Source organism: Camellia sinensis, chromosome 11 (genome assembly GCF_055761805.1).
Source record: "Camellia sinensis isolate YWXY chromosome 11, ASM5576180v1, whole genome shotgun sequence".
Taxonomy (NCBI): Eukaryota; Viridiplantae; Streptophyta; class Magnoliopsida; order Ericales; family Theaceae; genus Camellia; species Camellia sinensis.
Genome location: NC_138971.1, coordinates 20675322 through 20686092, shown reverse-complemented (window position 1 = coordinate 20686092; position 10771 = coordinate 20675322). Strand labels below are relative to the sequence as shown.

The window sequence follows — 10771 nt, the reverse complement described above, 5'->3', positions numbered from 1 at the left end:
ATACATACATACATACATTAATTTCCTTTGCTTGCGGTACAACAGTCCCTCTTTATAATTTTGATGCAATTGCCGACGACCTCAAATCTTTTTCCGAATTAGCTCTTAAGGAATACAATGAGAAAGAGGTGTATCTCTTTATTCAATTGAAGTTTGTTTTGTTTTGTTTGTTATGTGTGTGCTTTTTTTTTTTTTTTTGATTGAGAATATATATATAACATCTATACATATATTAGACAATGTTTTTAATTAGCTTTGTATGGTAAAATATGTGTGTTGCATACGAATTTGGAGTTTGTGAAGGCTGTCAAGGTAAACCTCGCTGGTGTTGCTGGTTTTTTGTATTATATTACCTTTGATGTCAGGGATGCTGCTGCGGTTGATGGTGGTACTATGGAATTTCAAGCTTTTGTCTGGGATGGGATTGCCCACATTGAAGTAGTCATTTCTAGGCTGAAATCTAGCACATAATCGAGGTAAATTAACTACTTTGGGTATATCATTAGTACCTATGTAATGATGTTTATTGGTCTGGCACCTTTCCATGCCTTCTCTGTTGGCATTTATGCTGCTTTTATATCAATTATATTCCGTGTTGATATCAAGTTTTTTTTGCTTTAGTGGCATATTTGTCCTAATGGAATTGTGTGGTAATTGATCGGTTCAATACCTTTTGTGTTTAATATGAATCAAGCTTGAAACAAAGGCTGATTGGGCTAGATCAATAATAGATGGGAGGGGGGACTTCAATCTGTTGTTAGGTACACTTGTATAGGGTGTTGTGTTGCAGCAAGAAATGGGTCATACTCATTTAGTTTTGTAGGATTAGGGACCTTAGGAACCAAGTGATTAGAGTAGAGGTAATTTCTTTCAAGATAGCATCACCAGAATTGAAAAAAAGAAAAGAAAAGGAAAGATGTAATAGAATAAAATACGTTGTTATAAATGACAGGCCAAGCTATCTTGAAGAACATGGCACTACAGCCATTGGGGCCAGGAGATTTCTCATCTTTGAGAGAGAACTATGTTTCTTTAATCCCTTCAACGGCAACATCCATGTCCAATTTCTGTTTCTGTGCATCATTTAGTTGATCACTTTTAGTACAAGTTCATGTCTTCTATGCTTGCCCAGCACGGCCTCCATTATAGCCTAGCAGGTTCTGAAAATAGGTAATAATCTTAGCATTTACTTGGCATCATCAGTAATGGAAACTCCATCATCCCTTGTTATACCCATAATCATATTTCTGCCCCTTCTTTGATTGATAACTTGAAAAATAATGGAGTTTTTTTTCTCCTTGCCGAGGGCTTGTGCACTCCTGGGGATTAGTTGGGATTTGATCCAAACATCCCATTGCCAATCAAAATAAAAAATAAAAATGAAAAATAATGGATTGTTTTGGTCCCCCAAATTGAGCCATTGAACTCAAGCCTTCTGCTTTAGTGTGCTGTCCTCATTCCGGCATAGCTCATTATATATAGTTGCTTTTTTCTCTACCCCAATCAAATCTGCATCATTGGGGTTGGTATCAAAACTTTTATGGGCTGCCTGAAATTTGAGATCTAACTTTCTCCACCTTCTTTGAGATGTCACCATAGTTAAATTGGTTTAGCTTCTTCAATTCAACTTTTAGCATTTTCAGCTTTTGGCATAGAGAAAACATGGGAGTGCCCCGAACATGGTTTCTCCAAACCCTGGCAATAACAACCAAGAATTGAGGGTGGTTAGCCCAACAGCCGAAAAATGTGAACTTCTTCTTTTGCTTAATAGGGGCAGGCAACACTTTAACCTAGATAGGGCTATGATGGTCACATATTCCTGCAGGGAGGAATTTTGCCTCAGCCATTAGGACTTTCATGGTCCAAGCCTCATTGATGAGAGCTCTATCATCCTCCCGAAGCACCTGACCATTTGCTCATGCGAATTGCTTTCCTTAATATTTAAGATCATCGAACTCAGCCCTCACAAATCAGTCATTGGAGTCGTGCATGTACCTGGGCCATTTAACAGAGCCCCACAAACCTACCATGGGTGCTGGTCATTCATGCTAATGCACATTACATTCAGCATATCTTGATCCCATAGGATCCATATTCTTTCAAAAGTGGATCATTGTAATTGGACACCTTTTTCAGCTTCTATTAATAAATTCAAAGGCCATATCCTTATTTACACTTCTAACTTTAGTTTCCAACTAAAAAGTACGGATACAGACGCGGACACGGACACAAACACAGACACACGGACATGCCAATTTTAAAAAATGTAGGACATTTTTATTATATGACATTTTTAAATATTATATTAGTGGTTGTAGGACAATTTTTCTATATAACGTGTTTCATGTGTTTAAGAGTTAGGAAGTGTTCGACTAGTGTCGTGTCGGTAGAAGTGTTCATACTTCTTCGATACACATATATATGCAATTGTAGCAATTATATATGCACTGGTATACATATACATATATCCAATTGGTATGTACGGAATGACAAGGGAATCCCAAAATGCAATACTTGTTATATACAAATTATACTTGGGAAATAGAGAGCTACATCCAAAACCAGAATAAGAGAAACCATTAATTTGAAATGGATACCTTTTTGATTGGCACCGGGGTGTCCGGATCAAAACCTAACTAATCCCCAGGGGTGCACAGGCCGTCGGCAAGGAGTTTCTTGCAAGTGCACCATAGTTAATTCAAGAGTTTTGCCCCAGTCAAATGGTCTTAAGGAATTGTTAGCACCTAAGAGGCTCTGACCCCTAAACCTTGGAGAGAGTATACCCTCAAGACCTAAGGCCTTGCTACCAGGCCAACCCCTTGGGTTTTTTTTTTTGAAATGGGTACATTGTCCACGAAGGCATCATCAAAAGTAGAGTGCCAATCATTATAGTTGGGGTGCCAATCATCAAAAATAGGCATCTCGAGGGCTGAGACAAGGAGATCCTTTTATCTCATTTTCTCTTCATTTTGGTAGTGGATGTGTTAGGAAGGATGGTGGATAGGGCTAATGAGGCAGGTCTGTTTGAAGGCTTACAAGTCGGTAGAGATAGGACTAGTTTGACACATCTGCAGTTTGCGGATGACACTATTTTCTTCTCTACGTTGGACGAGAGTCAAATGGTTAACCTCTTTTCGGTGGTGAGGCTTTCTGAGGTGCTCTCGGGTCTTTAGGGTAAATTTAGAGAAAAGTAGTGTAGCAAGTATTAATGCAGATTTAAGTAAGATTCAGTGAGTGGCTGAGCTACTCGGGTGTGGTATTGAGACATTTCCAATGAAGTATTTGGGACTCCTATTGGGAGGGGTAACCCAAGAGGTAAAGCGTTTTGAAATCCAGTTATGGAAAAGATAGGTAAGAGGTTAGAAGGGTGGAGTAGGGATTTTACTCTCCCGAGGGGGTAGGTACACGTCGGTTAAGACAATGCTAAGTCGAATTCCAATTTATTTCTTTCATTTGTTCAAGATTCCGGTCAAGGTGGCAAAACCTCTAGAAAAGTTGATGCGGGATTTTCTCTAGGAAGGGGAGGGAAGGGAGGGTTGAAGGAAAGAAGGATTATGTGATGAAATGGGAGACGATGTCCTTACCTAAGAAGAAAGAGGGGTTTGGCCATTGGTAATATTGTGGCTAGAAACATGACTTTGCTGGTAAGTGGTTATGGAGATTTCCAATTGAGTGTGACTCACTATGGCATGCGGTTATTAAAAGTAAATATGGGACTCATGTTAATGGTAGGGACTCAGGTGGTCACTAGGGGTAGTGGGCGTGCTCCTTGGAAATCAATTTCTCAAATTTATCCAGTCTGGTCTCGATCCATTTTTGTGAGGGTGGGTAATGGGGAAGTGGCCAAATTTTGGGAGGATGCTTGGGTGGGTTCTTCTTCCTTTGCGGTGTCCTTTCCACTTTTGTATAGAGTTTCTTAGTCTCATAATTGTTTTATTGCGTCCATGTCATGTTCTTTGTTGGCTCTTTTTTCCTGGAATTTTAATTTTCTCAGGAATCTTCATGAGAGGGAAGTTCGGGAATTGGTATCTCTATTGTCAAGGCTCGAAAACGTTTCTTTGATTTCAAATTTGGAGGATTGGTGGGTTTGGAGTATTCATTTGTCGGGTTCTTTTACTTGTAAATCTTTTCTTGACAAAATCGTTGACAATCCTCATGTACCTCAATTTCTGTTTCATAAGAAGATTTGGAAGGCATGTGTTCCTCTTAAGATGAAGGTATTCATGTGGATCTTGGTTCAGGGAGGCATTTTGACAAATGATTCATTACAAAGACATTCGCGGTATCTTAATCCTCAATGGTGCATGTGTTGTAAGAGTGGAGAATCTCTGGATCATCTTTTTTTTTTTTTTTGCACTGCTCGTGGCTGGGCATTTGTGGCATAGGGTGTTTGGATTGGGCAATGTGATGTGGGTGGCGCCAAAAGGAAGTACTCAAATGATATATTTGATTTTCAAGTTTTGGGAAGGTAGAAGAGGGCTAAAGTTCTTTGGAGTTGTGTTGTCTTTGCAATTTTCTAGGTCATTTGGTTGGAAAGAAATGGGCGTGTCTTCGAAGGAGTTTCTCGTGATATAGATTTTTTATGGGAAAGAGTGAGATACTTGGAGTCTTTTTGGGCCTCGGCGAGTTTAGTGTTCCGAGGGATTCCACTTTTTATGCTTGCTGCAGATTGGGTGTCAGTTTGTATTTTGTAGATGTCACTGAGTGTTTTTTTGTTTTTCTTTTCGCTGTTTTTTCTTTCATGTAGAGGATGCCTCATCCTCACTTCTTTTTGGCCTTGTGCCTTAATATATCTTTGTTGTTGTTGATCAAAAAATAAAATAAAATAAAATAAAATCATTATAGTTGGGAAAAATGTTACATAAGAACTCTAAGGGTTAATGATTTCTCTATTAAATGAATTTAGGAAGCAACTGTACATTGGGTGGGGGTGGAAATGGAGGCTTTTATAAAGGAGAAGCCTGGACTGGAAGTCCTGGGACAAGGGTCTTCTTGGTGTGGATCTTTTGAAGAAGAATGGGAGGTAAGAAAGCAAATCAAAGAGGAATGATGAGGGAGGTGAGGGAGGAGGATGGACATGGCAGGGGAAGATGAAGATAACGATTAGATTTGACTTGATTAATTTTTTTTCATCGTATTCTCTTAACAAGTGCGTGTTTCACAATATCTATCTGTATAGACGGAAAATGTAATGGTAGCACTTTAGTGCCAAAATCACGGGGATGGTATTTGGCTATTTTTGAAAGGCATGAGATAAAGTGCTCTCGGCCATGCCAAATGGGGTAAAATGGATTGTGCCGAAAATAGTATTCTTAATGGAATTAAAGCTCTCAGAGTAACCTTGTTTTTTTGTTGCCACCAAATTTAGTACAATGTGTATCTTTGGACTAAACATTAGTTGAGTATTGGATGATATAGCATGACTTCACAATAATAAAGTGATTTTTACTCTTGTCAGGTATGTATTTGCCAATCTTAATTTGGTCTTGCCCGCCCTTCTATAAACATGAAATCAGAATACATATTGATTAATTTGAGACTAGAGAGCATGTTAACGTTACATATGGTGGTGGCCTTTTCTTTCTTGAATTTTATTGATGAGTTCATGGGTTTCTATTCACACTTCCTTTCCCTTAGGACCTTTTTTTTCAGCAAGGTAGTGGGTAGGGTTGAGTAAAAGACATCACTCCCATGAGGAACTTCACACTCTTTGTATCAGAAGCACTATTAATTTATCATTAATAAATGAAAATGACCAACTTCAGCGCCTCTATGAATACTTATTTGTTTACTTATTCGAAAAGTAATAGATGAGTCCTACTTTTCCAATGGAAATACAGTTCAGTCCTATCAAGTTTTTATACAACAATTCAGTCCTACTTTTCATAAATATTTTCAAAAAAGTCCTATTTTTCTTATATTCCTCCTTTACCTTTTAAAATTTTATTATGAAAATGCCATACTAAAATTTTATTGCATCTGCACTCCCTCTATACTAAGGTTTTCAAAGGCACAAACGAGGTGCGACTTGAGGTGAGGTGCAGCAGAAATGCACAGATGCGTTCTTTTTTAGGTGAGACTCCAGCTATGCGCATGCCTCAATCTCAGAGACGTATGCATTTCTCGCGTTTTATGCGCGTTTTACACATCCGATGGTGTGGCTCAAGCCTTGGAGGAGTTAGATTTCAAAAATAAAAAACGGAAACGATAGAGTATTTACCTTTAAGTCAATCTTCTTCAAATCAGAGTCCCAACAACTTCAAATCAGTCTTTTAATCTTCTCCAACGAACTAGGGTTTCAAGGTACGAAGTCTATCTCTCGCCTTCTCTCGAGTTGACTCTCTCTCTCTCTCTCTCTCTCTCTCTCTCTCTCTCGTTGTTTCTCTGTTTTTGTATCGTCGTTTCAAATATCTATAGAGACAGTATTTATGTATCCTTTTGTTTTGTACTCATCTAGACTATTATTAATATTATTATAACTTAGTTTCTTCTTCTTTAATTTATTATTATTATTATTATTATTCCATTCTTCTTCTTCTATTATTATTATTATTATTATAACTTACTTAAGTTATTTTTTTATTATAGTATTAATAAGAATGACTTAGAAAGCTCTTATAATACTTGAATTTATTAATTAATTTTGATTTTATGCTTAGAATGACTTTTATGAATTTTATTTGCTAATTCTTATTTGTTTTTTTACTTGTTTTATGCTATATTAAATTAATTTTGTATTTTATAAAAATTAAAAAATTCAAAAGGCTTACGCCTCGCCTCAACAAGGGTAAAATGCCTTGCGTTGCACTTTCGCCTTTAAAAGCATCACTCTATACGTCTCACTTTAGCTTTGTCCTTGTGACATTGATGGCAACGAAACCTACTCTTGTATTTCTTGCTTCATCTGCGTTGGGAGCAAAAATGATAGCTTGCTTTATAGCTAACTCCTGGCATTTGCAGCAAACATGTGTTGTCAATATCAGTATACTCATAGCTTCTTCTTGGTGAAGATGCTCATATAAACCCACCCACCCACCCACTCACCCTCTTCCTACCATTTTAGCGTAATAAATCATCGCTGTTTAGTATGAGATTATTTTAGCAATTTTTTTTTGACAATCACCTTTAGTACAATTATAATTTTGATTCAAACATTTTTTTCTTTGATGTTGTGAATTGATTCATATTTTACCTTTAATTTACCTTTTTATTGATTCATATTTATTTTGACAACAACAAATACAATTGTTCATGGTGGCTGGGTTGCTAATGGGGATTACCTGTGGATCAAAATTAATGTTGAATTGGTAAAGATGGATGAGAGAAAGGAAAAAAAGGGTGATAGAAATGTGTCAATGATCACTGAGTTATGTGTATAGTGATTAATGGCCATGACAAGGGGTAAAGTTGAAAGAAAGAATTAGTATTGAACTACTTTGGAACAAAATTTGCAAAGTAGGACTTAATTCTCCTACTAGAAAATTTATTCGACTTGTTAGTATTTTTCTAGGAAAAATAGGACTAATTGGTTACTTTTCCTACTTATTTTGTACAAGGTAACATTGGAATTTGGACTTTTATGTTGTTGGTGTATGGCTGAAATCAGGTATAGTTGAAATGGGATTGGAGTTTATATTTAATAAAATCTCTGAACATTAAGGATATATTGGTGGCCATCTATGATGTGAATGCTATTTATGCTTTTAGTGAAATGTGGAAGTCTAATTTATGTCTTTTTTTAAATTAAGTCTTAGTTGAGTTGAACCAAGCGTGTGGATGGTTAATTTATGTGTTATTTATTAGCACATTGATTGTTTGTTAACAATTAATTTTTCGGTAGTGCTACGTGCACCAATTAATGTACGCACTAGTGTACCAACTAGTGTTATGCCATTGTTACTGACCCCGCCTATTAAACAAATTACAAATACCCAAAACTTCTAAAATTATGCCACATCATCCGTTAGTACATTAATTGGTACATATAGCATTATTCTTAATTTTTAGTTTTATGCTATAATGACATTCTTTCTCATTTTTTCATTTTTATTTTTCTTCACCACATCTATGTTATGTATGGTTTCACATGGATCATTGTTCTGTGTTAATGCAATGCTCATCTGCATTGCCTTTTTGTATCTTACGCATCACACTCTGAACATGTTTGTATTTTAATTACACATTGTGACTTTGTTTTTTTTTTTTTTTTTTTGTTCCCATATCTGTTTCAACAATGCTGAGTCTAGTTGAAACTTCTAATATTTTTCTTTTGATTTTGTTGTTAGCGGGATACAAAGATCAAATATTAATTTATGTCTTGCATGTGCATCCCAATTTCAAAAATTAATTCCAAATTATATCAAATCACAAGTTATTTGAGATGATAGATGAACAATTTACGAGTCATAGCCTCATAGGACAGTTATTCAATTTTATCTTTGCACAGTTAATCCAGCAATTTGATAGGGATGTTTTATATTTCTACTAGTGTTGAAAGAGTTGTGCTCACTACTAAAAAAAACACTTTTTGCGACCGCCACAAGCCGTCGCAAATAATAAAAATACAGTCGTAAAAGACTTTTTGCGACGGCCTATGCAACCGCAAATGGGGGACGCAAATGTGGGGGTGGCAAATACTTTTTGCGACGGCAAAGCGACGGTCGCAAATTATTTGCGACCACCTAAACTACTTTTTGCGATAGCTATTTTGCCGTCGCAAAAAAAATTTAAAAAAATAAAAAACACTTTTAGCGACCATTATTTTACTATCGCAAATAATTATTTCTTAAAAAAAAAATCATATACGTGTTTGCTACAACAAAAAAATTAATTACAAGCATCAAACAATTTTTTGTTAATGAAAAATAACAAAATTAACGAATTAATTAAATTTATAATAGACATTATCCATTAACCATCCTTAAATATACTGTACTAAAAAATTCAAGTCTTAAAAAAAAAAAAAAAAGAGCAACATAATATTTTGCTCCCAACATCACCCGCTCGATCATATCAACTATTTCCTCAACAAAATCTGCAAAAACATATATCAAACTCAACCAGGTGCCTTCATACTATAAAATGCTATGTAGTTAAACACAATATAAATTCAGAGAGATAGAGCCATTCTTCAAAGTGTGAAATCCCAACTATTGAAATTCTGAAAATAAAATAATATATGAGTTGAGTTTATTGGGGGCAACTGAAAATAAAAAGTTACTAAATCTTTTGAAACCGAATAGACTCGTCAAAAAAATGTAATAACATAATGTAGACACCTTATTTTTGACCGTCCTCAAGACTTGGACGTCACCGTCTGAACACTCGGTGATCATCCTTGTTTGTATTCGTCTTGAGTTCCCGGAGGTCTCGGCTACGCGCCTTGCCTCAGGATCTCTCGACTCGACTGTTTTGTGTTTGGTTTTGCACCAAACACTTGTGTTTTTGCTTTGGAGGGCAGGGAATGGCTTGTTGGCCATCCCCACACTCCACCAGCCATGGCTTGAGGCCACCGGCTGTGTTTTGTTGCCATCGGCCAAGTGTTTGGCACTATAGATGGTCGACCGACCATCTATTTTGGTCAAATTGCATTTTTGGCTGGCCGACCACTGTTCATCTACTTTTTCAGATATTTTTGTACCAGCTATGATAGCTGGCACCCACTTTGCTCCCCTCCATACGTGTATGGAGGGATCTCCCTCTTGACTAGCTTACTTGAGAAGCTTTGCAAGAGTGATCTCCATAAGAGGGAGGCTCTTCTCCCTCCATTAGGGTTACAAAAAAAGGCCAGAGGAGCTTTGATATTAGGGTTAGGTCATAGTGTCTATCTTATCTCTATACTTCTCTCTCTCTCTCTTGCCTTGTGTGTGTTTTGTCTTACTTTTGTGCACAAACACCTAGTTCTACACCTTCTCTTGGTTGCTGAGGGGCCAGAGGGTTGTTCTTGGTGTTCTTGACTGGTTTTGAGCTTTGAGGACCAGCTGGAGCATTGTTCTTGAAGAAGGTCAACAAGGGTAAGAACTTACCCCTTTTATTCCCCATTTTTGCATAGCTTTTTCACCTATCTTGCAACTATTTTTTAGCTTAGCATATAACATATAAAAGTTCTATTTTTTAGTGCTTCAAATAGTTGGTTAAGGGTGTTTTAAGCTTTGGGGTTGTTTGACCCCTCTTAAGCCTTGTTAGGCTATATTTTTGTGCCATTTTGGTGAGCTCCGGGACCACATTGTTTGGCGCCCTCCTCACCACTGAAATCTTGAGGGATTTCAATGGTCAGGATGGTTCCTTGAGGCCCTAAGAAGGAGGGGCCCACCCCCTCTCCTTGTTGTCCTTGAAAAGGTCCATTTTTGCCTCATGTGTGAGCACCTAGTTTAGGTTCATGTTGACCATGCCTTAACTGTTATTTGGTAGTATTTTGCCATGTATTACCTTTGTTTCATGTTGGTTTGGACACACCTTGCATGCCTTGCATTCATGTCTTGCAATGCCACATTTTTGCCTTAACACGCTTTAGGTTTAGACCCTTGTTCTAGCATGATTTAGGCTTAGCTTTGTGAAGCTTTTGTGCTTGTTTTAGCATGTTGAAGTTCTGTTTTGGGTTGCTTTGGTCGACCATGGCATGGTTAGTATAGTCTCTTTGCATTCTTGGAATGTGAGTCTCAAGTACATGGACCATGAGCATGCATTACTTGCATTATTTCAGTGGTTTGGAACCATTTACCATGTTATTTCAGTCCTTCTAACATGCCTATATGCTTGTGTTTGATGCTCC

The 10771-nt window shown here is 37.0% G+C and overlaps 1 long non-coding RNA gene across 1 annotated transcript in view; it reads left to right on the top strand.

The window, feature by feature from the left end:
• Positions 1-278: 278 nt before the first annotated feature.
• Positions 279-10771, top strand: part of LOC114274315 (uncharacterized) — a 37400-nt gene continuing 26907 nt past the window's right edge. Inside the window, exon 1 of the long non-coding RNA XR_003633379.2 lies at positions 279-476. This is a non-coding gene — a long non-coding RNA (uncharacterized LOC114274315). The remainder of the gene's footprint in view (positions 477-10771) is intronic.